At 32.1% G+C, this 18,570-nt stretch overlaps 1 non-coding gene across 1 annotated transcript; it reads left to right on the forward strand.

The window, feature by feature from the left end:
- Positions 1–4,660: 4,660 nt before the first annotated feature.
- On the forward strand, positions 4,661–5,593 carry LOC142731458 (18S ribosomal RNA). The gene has a single exon (XR_012878938.1). It is a non-coding gene; the product is annotated as an 18S ribosomal RNA (ribosomal RNA).
- Positions 5,594–18,570: the final 12,977 nt, after the last annotated feature.

The raw sequence follows: 18,570 nt of genomic DNA on the forward strand, positions 1-18,570 counted from the left end.
AACATGTATATGTGTATATATAACATGTATATGTGTATATATAACATGTATATGTGTATATATAACATGTATATGTGTATATATAACATGTATATGTGTATATATAACATGTATATGTGTATATATAACATGTATATGTGTATATATAACATGTATATGTGTATATATAACATGTATATGTGTATATATAACATGTATATGTGTATATATAACATGTATATGTGTATATATAACATGTATATGTGTATATATAACATGTATATGTGTATATATAACATGTATATATATAACATGTATATATATAACATGTATATATATAACATGTATATATATAACATGTATATATATAACATGTATATGTGTATATATATAACATGTATATATAACATGTATATGTGTATATATATAACATGTATATGTGTATATATAACATGTATATGTGTATATATATAACATGTATATGTGTATATATATAACATGTATATGTGTATATATATAACATGTATATGTGTATATATAACATGTATATGTGTATATATAACATGTATATGTGTATATATAACATGTATATGTGTATATATATAACATGTATATGTGTATATATATAACATGTATATGTGTATATATATAACATGTATATGTGTATATATAACATGTATATGTGTATATATATAACATGTATATGTGTATATATATAACATGTATATGTATATATAACATGTATATGTATATATAACATGTATATGTATATATAACATGTATATGTATATATAACATGTATATGTATATATAACATGTATATGTATATATAACATGTATATGTATATATAACATGTATATGTATATATAACATGTATATGTATATATAACATGTATATGTATATATAACATGTATATGTATATATAACATGTATATGTATATAACATGTATATGTATATATAACATGTATATGTATATATAACATGTATATGTATATATAACATGTATATGTATATATAACATGTATATGTATATATAACATGTATATGTATATATAACATGTATATGTATATATAACATGTATATGTATATATAACATGTATATGTATATATAACATGTATATGTATATATAACATGTATATGTATATATAACATGTATATGTATATATAACATGTATATGTATATATAACATGTATATGTATATATAACATGTATATGTATATATAACATGTATATGTATATATAACATGTATATGTATATATAACATGTATATGTATATATAACATGTATATGTATATATAACATGTATATGTATATATAACATGTATATGTATATATAACATGTATATGTATATATAACATGTATATGTATATATAACATGTATATGTATATATAACATGTATATGTATATATAACATGTATATGTATATATAACATGTATATGTATATATAACATGTATATGTATATATAACATGTATATGTATATATAACATGTATATGTATATATAACATGTATATGTATATATAACATGTATATGTATATATAACATGTATATGTATATATAACATGTATATGTATATATAACATGTATATGTATATATAACATGTATATGTATATATAACATGTATATGTATATATAACATGTATATGTATATATAACATGTATATGTATATATAACATGTATATGTATATATAACATGTATATGTATATATAACATGTATATGTATATATAACATGTATATGTATATATAACATGTATATGTATATATAACATGTATATGTATATATAACATGTATATGTATATATAACATGTATATGTATATATAACATGTATATGTATATATAACATGTATATGTATATATAACATGTATATGTATATATAACATGTATATGTATATATAACATGTATATGTATATATAACATGTATATGTATATATAACATGTATATGTATATATAACATGTATATGTATATATAACATGTATATGTATATATAACATGTATATGTATATATAACATGTATATGTATATATAACATGTATATGTATATATAACATGTATATGTATATATAACATGTATATGTATATATAACATGTATATGTATATATAACATGTATATGTATATATAACATGTATATGTATATATAACATGTATATGTATATATAACATGTATATGTATATATAACATGTATATGTATATATAACATGTATATGTATATATAACATGTATATGTATATATAACATGTATATGTATATATAACATGTATATGTATATATAACATGTATATGTATATATAACATGTATATGTATATATAACATGTATATGTATATATAACATGTATATGTATATATAACATGTATATGTATATAACATGTATATGTATATAACATGTATATGTATATAACATGTATATGTATATAACATGTATATGTATATAACATGTATATGTATATAACATGTATATGTATATAACATGTATATGTATATAACATGTATATGTATATAACATGTATATGTATATAACATGTATATGTATATAACATGTATATGTATATAACATGTATATGTATATAACATGTATATGTATATAACATGTATATGTATATAACATGTATATGTATATAACATGTATATGTATATAACATGTATATGTATATAACATGTATATGTATATAACATGTATATGTATATAACATGTATATGTATATAACATGTATATGTATATAACATGTATATGTATATAACATGTATATGTATATAACATGTATATGTATATAACATGTATATATATAACATGTATATATCATGTATATATCATGTATATATCATGTATATATCATGTATATATCATGTATATATCATGTATATATCATGTATATATCATGTATATATCATGTATATATCATGTATATATCATGTATATATCATGTATATATCATGTATATATCATGTATATATCATGTATATATCATGTATATATCATGTATATATCATGTATATATCATGTATATATCATGTATATATCATGTATATATCATGTATATATCATGTATATATCATGTATATATCATGTATATATCATGTATATATCATGTATATATCATGTATATATCATGTATATATCATGTATATATCATGTATATATCATGTATATATCATGTATATATCATGTATATATCATGTATATATCATGTATATATCATGTATATATCATGTATATATCATGTATATATCATGTATATATCATGTATATATCATGTATATATCATGTATATATCATGTATATATCATGTATATATCATGTATATATCATGTATATATCATGTATATATCATGTATATATCATGTATATATCATGTATATATCATGTATATATCATGTATATATCATGTATATATCATGTATATATCATGTATATATCATGTATATATCATGTATATATCATGTATATATCATGTATATATCATGTATATATCATGTATATATCATGTATATATCATGTATATATCATGTATATATCATGTATATATCATGTATATATCATGTATATATCATGTATATATCATGTATATATCATGTATATATCATGTATATATCATGTATATATCATGTATATATCATGTATATATCATGTATATATCATGTATATATCATGTATATATCATGTATATATCATGTATATATCATGTATATATCATGTATATATCATGTATATATCATGTATATATCATGTATATATCATGTATATATCATGTATATATCATGTATATATCATGTATATATCATGTATATATCATGTATATATCATGTATATATCATGTATATATCATGTATATATCATGTATATATCATGTATATATCATGTATATATCATGTATATATCATGTATATATCATGTATATATCATGTATATATCATGTATATATCATGTATATATCATGTATATATCATGTATATATCATGTATATATCATGTATATATCATGTATATATCATGTATATATCATGTATATATCATGTATATATCATGTATATATCATGTATATATCATGTATATATCATGTATATATCATGTATATATCATGTATATATCATGTATATATCATGTATATATCATGTATATATCATGTATATATCATGTATATATCATGTATATATCATGTATATATCATGTATATATCATGTATATATCATGTATATATCATGTATATATCATGTATATATCATGTATATATCATGTATATATCATGTATATATCATGTATATATCATGTATATATCATGTATATATCATGTATATATCATGTATATATCATGTATATATCATGTATATATCATGTATATATCATGTATATATCATGTATATATCATGTACAAAACATTATTATGCTTTTAAAGGAAAACAGTCTTCCTCTGGCTTTAGGGCCCAGCAACTCTTGGTGCAAACCCAAGTAAAAGCTGCTTCTGTAGCTTAATCCCAAAGCATTGGTCTTGTAAACCAAAGACTGAAGAGTAAATTCCTCCTGAAGCTCAAGATAGAGAGAATCTAACTCCCATAGCTAACCCCCAAAGCTAGCATTCTATTTAAATTATATCTTGTCTAAATAGCTTAAATAAAGCATAGCACTGAAAATGCTAAGATGGATCTTAAAAAATCCTTTAGACACAAAGGTTTGGTCCTAGCCTTGAAATCAGTTTTTACTTAATATATACATGCAAGTCTCCACACCCCTGTGAAAACGCCCTTAAATCCCCACTAGGGATAAGGAGCTGGTATCAGGCACAAACACACCCAAGACACCTAGCTATGCCACACCCACAAGGGCCCTCAGCAGTAATTAACATTGAGTATGAGCGAAAGCTTGACTCAGTCAAAGTAAAAAGAGCCGGCAAATCTGGTGCCAGCCGCCGCGGTTACACCACGTGGCTCAAATTGATTATTATCGGCGTAAAGCGTGATTAAAGTTTTAACAAATTAAAATTAAATTAAGATTAAGCTGTAACACGCTTGTTATTAAGAAATCCAAAACGAAAGTTATTTTAATTAACATAACTTGATCCCACGACAGCTAAGAAACAAACTAGGATTAGATACCCTACTATGCTTAGCCGTAAACTTTTAACTACACCACAAATCGCCCGGGAACTACGAGCAAAGCTTAAAACCCAAAGGACTTGACGGTACCCCATATCCACCTAGAGGAGCCTGTCCTACAACCGATAACCCCCGATTAACCTCACCATTTTTAGTTATTCAGCCTGTATACCTCCGTCGTCAGCTTACCCCGTGAGCGAAATATAGTGAGCTTAATGTCTTTACACCAATACGTCAGGTCAAGGTGCAGCAAATAAAATGGGAAGAGATGGGCTACACTTTCTAACATAGAAAATACGAAAGACTACATATGAAACCTAGTCAGAAGGCGGATTTAGCAGTAAAAAGATAACAGAGAGTTCTTTTTAATCTGGCACTGGGGTGTGTACACACCGCCCGTCACCCTCTTCTCAGCTAAACTATAGTTTTTAACAACTCTTACGCCACATAGAAGAGGTAAGTCGTAACATGGTAAGTATACCGGAAGGTGTGCTTGGAAACGAAGTGTAACTTAATGAAAGTATCCCGCTTACACCGAGAAATTATTTGTGAAAATCAAATCACCTCGAGCTAAAAATCTAGCCACACCCAATCAAATGACACTTAAAAATTCCGTTTATTTAATTAAAACATTTTAACAGTTTAGTAAAGGCGATTGAAAAATTCTTATGAGCTATATATAAAGTACCGCAAGGGAATAATGAAATAAAAATGAAATAGCTATTAAGCACAATAAAGTAAAGACTAACTCTTGTACCTTTTGCATCATGGTTTAACAAGTCTAATCAAGCAAAAAGATCTTAAGTTTGACCCCCCGAAACTAAGTGAGCTACTTCAAGGCAGCCCAAAGAGCAAACCCGTCTCTGTCGCAAAAGAGTGGGAAGACCTTCAAGTAGAGGTGATAGACCTAACGAACTTAGTGATAGCTGGTTGCTCAGGAAAAGGATTTTAGTCCCGCCTAAAAGTTTATTGTCACCTAAAAACTCAATATTAACTTTAGAGTAATTCAAATAAGGTACAGCCTATTTGAAACAGGATACAACCTTCACTAATGGGTAATTAAAATAATTTAATAACCAAGTAGGCCTAAAAGCAGCCACCTTTTTAATAGCGTCAAAGCTTAATTGTTTTATTATTAAATTTCTTCATCAAATATTAACCCTTTAATAGTACTGAGCACTTCTATATTTTTATAGAATTTTTTATGTTAAAACTAGTAACAAGAACAAGACCTTCTCTAACAATGCATATGTAAATCAGAAAGGACACACCACTGCTAATTAACATGCCTGAGTATAAAGTAGTAACCCAACAAGAAAATTCAACTAAATCTCATGTTAACCTAACACAAGAGCATTACAAGAAAGATTAAAAGAAAAAGAAGGAACTCGGCAAATATTAACCCCGCCTGTTTACCAAAAACATCGCCTCTTGACTAACATAAGAGGTCCAGCCTGCCCAGTGATATAATTCAACGGCCGCGGTATCCTAACCGTGCGAAGGTAGCGTAATCACTTGCCCTTTAAATAAGGGCTAGTATGAATGGCATCACGAAGGTTATACTGTCTCCTTTCTCTAATCAGTGAAACTAATCTCCCCGTGAAGAAGCGGGGATGAACTTATAAGACGAGAAGACCCTATGGAGCTTTAAACAAATAACAATTGCTATAAATATCCAAATTTCAGAATTATAAAATTTATTTTTAGCAATTTGATTACTAGTTTTAGGTTGGGGTGACCGCGGAGTAAAAATTAACCTCCACATTGAAAGAAATACTTTCTAAACAAAAAACTACAACTTTATGTATCAATAAATTGACATCAATTGACCCAATATTTTTGATCAACGAACCAAGTTACCCTAGGGATAACAGCGCAATCTACTTCAAGAGCCCATATCGACAAGTAGGTTTACGACCTCGATGTTGGATCAGGGTACCCCAGTGGTGCAGCCGCTACTAACGGTTCGTTTGTTCAACGATTAAAACCCTACGTGATCTGAGTTCAGACCGGAGAAATCCAGGTCAGTTTCTATCTATAAAGAGTTTATTCTAGTACGAAAGGACCGAAAAAACATGGCCTATGTTTAATACAAGCCATAATTTAATTTATGTTAAAAACTCAATAAATTATTAATCTAACATTTAACTTAAGATAAAAGTAGTTAGCGTAGCAAAATCTGGCATTGCAAAAGATCTAAACCCTTTCTATAGAGATTCAAATTCTCTCACTAACTTTGAACCTAATAAATGTAATTTTTCCACTATTTTATATTGCCCCCATTCTTTTGGCAGTTGCATTCTTTACCCTAATTGAACGAAAAGTTTTAGGGTATATGCAACACCGCAAAGGCCCTAATGTAGTAGGCCCCACGGGTCTTCTTCAACCTATTGCTGACGGGGTAAAACTTTTTATTAAAGAACCCATTCGACCCTCCACTTCATCTCAAACCCTTTTTTTATTAGCCCCCACCTTAGCTTTATCCCTAGCCATAATTATCTGAACCCCTATTCCCATGCCAATTTCTTTTTCAGATATAAATCTAAGCATCTTATTTATTTTAGCTCTGTCAAGCCTCACAGTTTATTCTATTTTAGGCTCCGGATGATCATCAAATTCCAAATATGCTTTAATCGGTGCACTACGAGCAGTTGCACAAACTATCTCGTATGAAGTCACATTAGCACTTATTCTTTTATGTGCAATTCTTTTAGCCAGCAACTTTACACTACAAAATCTTAATGTTGCCCAAGAATCCATTTGAATAATTTTTCCAATTTGGCCCCTAGCAATAATATGATTTATTTCAACTCTAGCTGAAACTAATCGAGCACCATTCGACTTAACCGAGGGGGAGTCTGAACTAGTTTCTGGGTTTAATGTAGAATATGCAGGCGGCCCATTTGCATTATTTTTTTTAGCAGAATATGCAAATATTTTAATAATAAATACTATCTCTTCTATTATTTTCTTGGGCTCCTCCACCCTTATTTTTTTAATTTCCACACTCTCTATTATAACTAAAGTTACTTTACTTTCAATAATGTTTTTGTGAGTTCGAGCCTCATATCCACGATTTCGCTATGATCAGCTAATACACCTTGTGTGAAAAAACTTTCTGCCCTTAACATTGGCACTAGTAATCTGACACATTGCCACCCCAATTTCAATATTTTTTACACCACCAATTATATAGAAATGTGTCTGAAAGATAAGAATCTCCTTGATAGGGAGAATAATAGGAGTTCAAACCTCCTCATTTCTTTAGAAAAATAGGAATTGAACCTATAACTGGGAGATCAAAACTCCCCATAATTCCATTTTACCACTTTCTAGTAAAGTCAGCTAAATAAGCTTTTGGGCCCATACCCCAAATATGTTGGTTAAACCCCCTCCTTTATTAATTAATCCATATGCCCTATCAACTATCTTTATAAGTCTATTTATTGGAACAATTTTAACTCTTTCAAGTCAACATTGAATGCTAGCCTGAATTGGACTAGAAATCAATACAATAGCAATTATTCCTCTAATAATAATTGTTCCTCACCCCCGAGCCACTGAAGCCGCAACAAAATACTTTCTTACACAAGCAACAGCATCAGCACTAATTTTATTTTCTAGCACAATAAATGCATGAATTACAGGAGAATGAACAATTAATTCTAATATTAATGATACTTTAGCTATTTTATTATCTATCGCCATTCTTATAAAACTCGGAGTCGCCCCATTTCACTTCTGATTACCAGAGGTCCTGCAAGGAATTTCACTTAAAACTGGACTTATTTTATCAACATGACAAAAATTAGCCCCTATAGCACTTCTAATTCAATTAGCACCTTTCATTAACCTTAACCTCATGCTGTTATTAGGCCTCTTATCAACAATGATTGGGGGCTGAGGCGGTATTAACCAAATACAAATTCGAAAAATTCTAGCATTCTCTTCAATTGCCCACTTAGGTTGAATAGTGGCAGTATTAAAAATCTCCCCTCAACTTTCCTTAACAAACTTTTACATCTATATTTTATTAACATCAACCCTCTTTTTAACTTTTTTATCATTAAACACAAAAAACATTTCTGAATTATCAACCTCTTGATCTAAAGCCCCCACCTTAACTGCCCTCTCCCTACTTTTGCTACTCTCACTAAGTGGTCTCCCCCCACTAACCGGGTTTATACCTAAATGATTTATTGCACAAGAAATAGTTAAACAAGATTTAACAGTATTCGCACTAATAATTTTATTATCAACACTCCTCAGTCTATTTTTTTACTTACGCTTAACTTACACTATATCTCTTACACTAGCCCCAAATACCTCCAATACCCCCTCTACTTGAATTTATAAACAAAAAAATATTATAGCAGCTCCAATTATTTTTTCCCTAATAATTCTCCCAATTTCCCCAATAATCATAATCCTTATTTAAGAAACTTAGGATAATCAAAACCAAGAGCCTTCAAAGCCCTTAATAGAAGTTAAAATCTTCTAGTTTCTGTAAGACTTGTAGAATATTAATCCACATCTTCTAAATGCAACTCAGACGCTTTAATTAAGCTAAAATCTTCTAGAATGACGGGCCTTGATCCCACAATACTTTTAGTTAACAGCTAAATACTCTATCCAGTGAGCTTCATTCTACTTCTCCCGGTTTTTAAAAACGGGAGAAGCCCCGGCAGAACTTCTTCTGCTTCTTGAGGTTTGCAACCTGACGTGTGACACCCCGGAGCCTGGTAAAGGAGGGATTTAAACCTTCATGCTCGGGGCTACAACCCGCCGCCTGTTTCGGCCACTTTACCTGTGATAATTACCCGTTGACTATTTTCAACTAATCATAAAGACATTGGAACCCTGTACCTAGTATTTGGGGCGTGAGCTGGTATGGTCGGGACCGCTTTAAGTCTTCTTATTCGAGCTGAACTAAGTCAACCCGGCTCCCTACTAGGTGATGATCAAATTTATAATGTTATTGTTACTGCCCACGCCTTTATTATAATTTTCTTTATAGTCATGCCCATCATAATCGGCGGCTTCGGTAACTGACTAGTACCCTTGATAATTGGAGCTCCAGATATAGCTTTCCCCCGTATAAATAATATGAGCTTTTGGCTCCTTCCCCCATCTTTCCTCCTTCTTTTAGCATCAGCTGGGGTCGAAGCTGGAGCAGGAACTGGTTGAACCGTTTATCCTCCATTAGCAGGCAACCTGGCCCATGCTGGGCCATCCGTAGACCTAACTATCTTCTCACTTCATTTAGCTGGTGTATCCTCAATTCTGGGCGCAATTAATTTTATCACAACTATCATTAATATAAAACCTCCATCAATAACTCAATACCAAACACCTCTATTTGTTTGGTCTGTGTTAATCACCGCAGTTCTTCTTTTATTATCACTACCAGTTTTAGCAGCCGGCATTACCATACTCCTGACAGACCGTAATCTTAATACAACATTTTTTGACCCCGCAGGTGGAGGCGACCCAGTTCTTTATCAACATCTATTCTGATTTTTTGGCCACCCAGAAGTCTATATTCTTATCCTCCCTGGCTTTGGAATTATTTCTCACGTAGTAGCTTATTATTCTAGCAAAAAGGAGCCTTTCGGGTATATAGGCATGGTTTGAGCTATAATATCAATTGGACTATTAGGCTTTATTGTGTGAGCTCACCATATGTTTACAACAGACTTAAATGTTGATACTCGAGCATATTTTACTTCCGCAACAATAATTATTGCTATTCCTACAGGAGTTAAAGTTTTTAGTTGACTGGCCACAATGCACGGCGGAATCATTAAATGAGACGCTGCCATATTGTGAGCCCTTGGGTTCATTTTTTTATTTACTGTAGGCGGACTTACAGGAATTGTACTAGCCAATTCTTCCTTGGACATTGTTCTTCATGATACTTATTATGTAGTTGCTCATTTTCACTATGTTTTATCTATAGGAGCAGTTTTTGCTATTATAGCCGGATTTGTTCACTGATTTCCTTTATTTACAGGATATACTCTTCACAACTCTTGAACTAAAATTCATTTTGGAGTAATATTTGCTGGAGTAAATTTAACCTTTTTTCCACAACATTTTCTTGGCCTAGCGGGGATGCCACGACGATATTCTGATTACCCTGACGCCTACACACTCTGAAATACAGTATCATCTATTGGTTCTCTAATTTCTTTAGTGGCTGTAATTATTATAATATTTATTATTTGAGAAGCCTTCTCATCAAAACGACTCTTTTCGTCTGTTGAAATAGCACCAACAAATGTAGAATGATTATATGGATATCCACCTCTTCACCACACATATGAAGAAGCCACTTTTTCTCAAATAAATAAAACAAGAAAGAAGGGAATTGAACCCCTATATTCTGGTTTCAAGCCAGACACATAACCACTCTGTCACTCTCTTTGAGGTATTAGTTAATTATAACATTACCTTGTCAAGGTAAAATAATGGGTTAAATCCCCATATACCTCTAATGGCCCACCCACTTCAACTAGGTTTTCAAGATGCATCTTCTCCTATTATGGAAGAACTTCTACACTTTCATGACCACGCACTAATAGCAGTATTTCTTATTAGTGCCTTAGTATTATATATTATTTCTACCTTAATGACTACTAAACTTTCAAACACTAACACAATTGATGCCCAAGAGATTGAGATAGTGTGGACTATTATACCTGCTATTATTTTAATTGTTATTGCACTACCATCGCTTCGTATTCTTTATTTAATAGACGAGATTAGCAACCCAGATATTACAATTAAAGCTATCGGACATCAATGATATTGAAGCTACGAATATTCCGACTTCACTAACTTAAACTTTGACTCTTATATAACCCCAACAAAAGATCTTTTGCCAGGTCAATTTCGTCTTCTAGAAGTTGATAACCGAATAACTATCCCCACAAGTATGGCAACCCGAGCCCTAATCACAGCAGAAGATGTACTTCACTCATGAGCAGTTCCATCTCTAGGAGTTAAAACTGACGCAATCCCAGGACGCCTAAACCAAACCTCATTTCTTGTATCTCGGCCCGGAGTTTTTTACGGACAGTGCTCAGAAATCTGTGGAGCAAACCATAGTTTTATACCTATTGTAGTAGAATCTTTACCTATTAAAGAGTTTCTGAGCTGATCTACTGCCTCAGTAAATACATCATTAAGAAGCTATATGACAGCGATAGCCTTTTAAGCTGTAGACAGGTGGCCGCAACCACCCTTAATGAATGCCCCAGCTAGACCCCTCCCCATGATTCTTAATCTTTTTTATATCATGACTAATTTTTCTTATTTTTATACCAGCAAAAACATCAAAATATTACTATTTAAATGATCCCTCCTCTAAAACTTACAGCGGCCTTAATAAATCATGATCTTGGCCATGACCTTAAATCTATTTAATCAATTTGCATCACCCACTCTTATAGGACTTCCATTAGTCTTTATTGCCCTCCTAATACCGTGACTTTTAATCCCAACCCCATGCAAACGATGAATGCCCAACCGCATTATAACGCTTAAGTCTTGATTTACAAAAACATTTTCTAAACAAATCTTTTCTCCCCTGAGCAATTCAGGCCACAAATGAGCCCTCCTATTAGCTTCCTTAATAATTTTCCTTCTTGGAATAAATATACTCGGACTCCTACCATACACATTTACACCAACCACTCAACTTTCATTAAACTTGGGCCTAGCTATTCCGTTATGACTAGCAACCATTGCAATTGGGTTTCGAAATCAATTTACTATATCTATCGGACACTTCCTTCCAGAAGGTACCCCAACACCACTAATTCCAATCTTAATTATTATTGAAACCATCAGCCTATTTATTCGCCCCTTAGCTCTTGGCGTTCGATTAACAGCAAACCTTACTGCAGGCCACTTATTAATTCAACTTATTTCTACAGCAACAATAGCTTTATTATTTACATCACCACTTGTTTCTACTCTTACATTTCTTACCCTTCTTTTACTCACTGCCTTAGAAATCGCTGTTGCAATAATCCAAGCTTATGTTTTTGTTTTATTATTAAGTCTTTATTTACAAGAAAATACTTATGGCACACCAAGCTCATGCTTTCCACATAGTCGACCCTAGTCCATGACCCCTAACAGGGGCCACAGCAGCATTCATGTTAACGACCGGCCTAGCTATATGATTCCACTTTAATACAATATGAATTATAAATATAGGTCTAATCCTAATGTTTATAACTATATATCAATGATGACGTGACATTATCCGCGAAGGAACTTTTCAAGGTCACCACACAGTACCTGTACAAAAAGGCCTACGCTACGGCATAATTCTATTTATTACCTCCGAAGTCTTTTTTTTCATTGGATTTTTTTGGGCTTTTTATAATGCTAGTCTGACCCCATCATTTGAAACAGGAGAATGTTGACCCCCGGCAGGTATTTTCCCATTAAATCCGTTTGAAGTCCCTTTACTCAATACCGCAGTTCTACTTGCATCAGGGGTGTCAGTTACATGGGCCCATCATAGTATTATGCAAGGTAATCGAAAACAATCTATTCAATCTTTATTCCTCACTATTATTCTTGGTTTATATTTTACAGTACTTCAAGCAATAGAATATTATGAGGCTCCATTTACTATTGCCGACGGAATTTATGGATCAACATTTTTTGTGGCAACAGGTTTTCACGGCCTTCACGTCATTATTGGTTCTTTATTTTTATTAACATGCCTCCTCCGTCAAGTTAAATTTCACTTTACAGCCCAACATCATTTTGGCTTTGAGGCCGCTGCATGATACTGACATTTTGTAGATGTTGTTTGATTATTCTTATATGTCTCAATTTACTGATGAGGCTCATGTTTTCTTAGTATAATAAGTACCTATGACTTCCAATCATTTAGCCCCAGTTAAACCCCGGGAGAAAATAATAACACTATTTATCTTAATTACAATTACACTAGCTATTTTTCTAGCCACAATAAGCTTCTGATTGCCAATTATAAGTCCCGACTCAGAAAAACTATCCCCCTATGAGTGCGGATTTGACCCCCTAGGTTCAGCACGATTACCTTTTTCCATACGTTTTTTTTTAATCGCAATCCTATTTCTTTTGTTTGATTTAGAAATTGCCCTTCTTCTTCCCACCCCTTGAGCAACTCAATTGTCCAACCCTGTAACAACAACCCTCTTTGCATCAATTATTCTTATCCTTCTCACCTTTGGCCTAATTTACGAATGAGTCCAAGGCGGTTTAGAGTGAGCCGAATGAGATATTAGTCTAAAAAGATAGCTGATTTCGACTCAGCAGATTATGGCTCAGCCCATAATATCTCTATAATAATACACGAATCTTGACTATTTTCAGCCACATTTTTTCTTGGCCTTATTGGTATCTCCTTCCATCGAACACCTGTTGTCAACCCTTCTATGTTTAGAGAGCATAATGTTATCTATTTTTATTGGTCTGGGGCTGTGAAGCCTAAAATTATCTATAATACCCTCACTAATATACCCCCTTATTATGCTTACAATATCTGCGTGTGAAGCTGGCCTGGGATTAGCTTTAATAGTTGCTACGGCCCGCTCACACGGCACTGACAATCTTAATTTACTAAACCTTTTACAATGCTAATAATTGCAACCCCACTTTTTATTTTACTTATTTCAACATGACTAACCCCTCATAAGCGGTTGTGAGAAGTTATCTCAGCCCAGTCTTTAGCAATTGCCATTTTAGCTACCTCATGATTTTGTACTAAAGGAACATCAACTTTAAATTCTTATTTTATTATTGACGAAATCTCTTCCCCCCTTCTAGTATTAACATGCTGACTTACAGCCCCAACACTCATTGCAAGTCAAAGCAAACTTATTAAAGAGCCAATTTCCCGCCAACGAGCCTTTATTTTTACTATTATTATACTTCAAACTACTACTCTACTAGCATTTATAGTAGATAACATAATATTATTTTTTATTATATTTGAATCAACTATGATTCCTACACTTATTATTATTACGCGATGAGGCGCCCAAAAAGAACGCATGCTAGCCGGAACTTATCTTTTATTTTATACGTTATTTGGTTCAATAGCCCTTCTAACTGCACTTTTATTTTTCTACGAAAATTTTGGCACACTTTCAGTGTCTCTTATTAAAGAGAGCCCAATTGAATATTATTCACCAACTAATGCCCTAGCATGATGAGCTGCCTGCTTTCTAGCCTTTTTGGTTAAAATGCCTCTCTACGGAGTACACCTTTGACTGCCAAAAGCCCACGTAGAAGCCCCAATTGCAGGCTCAATAATCTTGGCCGGCACTCTTCTTAAACTTGGGGGGTACGGAATTCTACGAATTACAGTCCTAATAAACGACTCATTTACCTCAATGGCCGCCCCATTGATCGTCTTCTCTCTTCTAGGGGTCTTACTCTCAGCAGCCTTATGTACCCGACAAACAGACTTAAAATCCCTAATTGCTTTCTCCTCTGTAAGCCACATGGGATTAGTCATCGCAGCATCAATAGTGAAGACAGACTGGAGCATCGCTGGTGCAATAATTTTAATAATTTCTCACGGACTTATTTCATCCGCCCTATTTTGTTTAGCAAACACCTCTTATGAACGTACTAATACCCGCACCTTAATATTATTACAAGGCACCCAAATTATTTTCCCATTGGCCGCAGCATGATGACTCATAGCAACTCTTTTAAACATAGCCCTTCCCCCCTCACCAAATTTTATTGGAGAAATTTCTATTTTAACATCTCTATTTCAATGATCAAATTTTACTTTAGTTATTACCGGACTTAGTATTATTTTTACCACATCATATTCCCTCTATCTATTTTGATCTTCCCAGCGAGAACAAATTCCATCACACATTAAATTAATAATACCAACTCAATCTCGAGAACATATTTTATTTGCCCTCCACATTATTCCTGCCTTACTACTATCATTAAATCCCGGTCTATTATTCTAGTGAATATAGTTTATAAAAATTTTAGTTTGTGATTCTAAAGATGGGGAATAATCCTCCCCTGTTCACCGAATTTGATAGGATAAACAAAAACTGCTAACTATTTGTTTCTGTAGTTCGACTCTATAGCAAACTCAATGCCTTTATTCTAAATAATCTTTAATAAAAGCTATGAATCTCCCAACAGCTGCACTTTCATGCTATTTCTTAAGTATACTGACTATTATAATTCCCCTAATTAACCCTAGTTCAATAAATTTTCACTTTAAAACAAAAACTGCAATTAAAACAGCTTTTTTTATTTCTATTGTGCCTTTATTTTTCTTTATTAATGATAACTCACAATCAACAACTGTTACCTGAAAATGATTTAATATTCTTGCCACCCCCTTAGATATTACTATTCAACTTGATCAGTATTCCATTATTTTTATTCCTGTCGCCTTAATGGTTACTTGAAGCATTATCGAATATTCTCTTTGGTATATAAATAATGATTTTAAAATTCAACTTTTTTTTAAATACCTTCTTATTTTTCTCTTGGCAATAATACTCCTTGTGTCAGCAGGAAACTTTCTTATATTATTTGTCGGCTGAGAAGGTGTAGGTATTATATCCTATTTACTAATTGGATGATACTTTACACGTAGTAATGCCGGAGCAGCTGCCCTTCAAGCTGTTTTGTATAATCGAATTGGCGATATCGGTTTCTTATTTTCTATGTTTTGATTAATTTCCTCATACAACTCAATTGACTTAAATTTTGTCTTTTCCATAAATAATTCTACCCCCCTTATTATTGCTTTTATTATCGCAGCCGCAAGCAAATCCGCACAATTTGGACTTCATCCATGACTAGCCTCCGCCATAGAAGGCCCTACCCCTGTGTCTGCCCTACTCCATTCTAGTACTATAGTAGTAGCAGGTGTATTTTTACTAATTCGCATTCACCCAATAATTAAAGATAATCAAACTGCTCTTACCACTTGTTTATGTCTGGGCGCAATCTCCACCGCCTTCGCAGCCACCTGTGCCTTAACACAAAATGATATCAAAAAAATTATTGCATTTTCAACATCCAGCCAACTGGGACTAATAGTTGTGGCTATCGGCTTAAATATGCCCCACTTAGCTTTTTTTCACATCTGCACTCATGCATTTTTTAAGGCCATACTTTTTTTATGCTCTGGGTCTATTATTCATAATCTTAATGACGAACAGGATATCCGAAAAATGGGAGGATTACAAAAAACCCTTCCTATTACCACGACATGTGTATCTATCGGTAGCTTAGCTCTTATAGGCACCCCCTATTTAGCAGGATTTTTTTCAAAAGACGCCATTATTGAAGCCATTAATACATCTAATGTTAATTCCTGAGCCCTAACTTTAACTATCATCGCTACATCATTTACAGCAGTCTACAGTCTTCGCGTAATTTTTTTTGCATCTATAGCACACCCTCGACTTAACCCCATTCAACTGATGGCAGAAACCGACTCTTTTACAAACCCAATTAAACGCTTAGCTATCGGAAGCATTATTGCTGGACTCATTATTAATCAAATTATCTTACCTTCAACCCCATTAAATTTAACTATACCCCTTTATTTAAAAATTACAGCTCTCGCCGTATCACTTTTAGGATTTATTATTGCCCTAGACTTAGCCAATATTTCATGAACTAAATTACCCCATCACAGTTTTTCCAAAACACTCAATACATCTTTTTATCCAACAATTTTTCATCGTCTACTACCCCATTATACACTTAACTTTAGTTTACAAACCTCCTCTCACCTTATTGACACACTATGATTAGAAAAACTGGGGCCAAAAGGATTAACAGAATTGCAACTGCCCCCCATCATAAAAAATCAAGAAATCCATCAAGGAATAATTAAAGTTTATTTATCTATTTTTACTTTCACTATTTTAGTTTGCTTAATTACCCTACAGCTCGTAAGACACCACTATAATGGCCCCGAACTACCTCTAAGACTACAAATAAAGTTAATAATAAAGCCCACCCAACAATTAATAAAAAAATACCGCCCCACGAAAATATTATTGACACCCCACATCAATCACTTATATATATTATCCCCTCTCCTTCCACAACTACTTTTTCTTTTTTTCCCCCAATTATTCATCATGCAATTAAAAGAAAAGTATACGCCACTAAATAAACCAGTACCCCAGCGTTACCTCAAGCCTCAGGATAAGGTTCTGCCACTAAAGCAGCCGAATAAGCAAAAACTACCATTATTCCACCCAAATAAATTAAAAAAAGAACCAATGATAAAAAAGAAGCACCCCCATCTATTAAGATTAAACAACCAGCCCCGGCTGAACAAACTAATCCTAAAGCAGCATAATAAGGTGAAGGATTTGAAGCCACTGCAAGTAAACCCCCAATTAAACTTAATTCAAATAGAATAGTCATAATTTTTACTGGGCCTCTAACCCAGACCTGTAATC

The sequence above is a fragment of the Rhinoderma darwinii genome, unplaced genomic scaffold (assembly GCF_050947455.1).
Source record: "Rhinoderma darwinii isolate aRhiDar2 unplaced genomic scaffold, aRhiDar2.hap1 Scaffold_790, whole genome shotgun sequence".
In the NCBI taxonomy this organism is placed as follows: domain Eukaryota; kingdom Metazoa; phylum Chordata; class Amphibia; order Anura; family Rhinodermatidae; genus Rhinoderma; species Rhinoderma darwinii.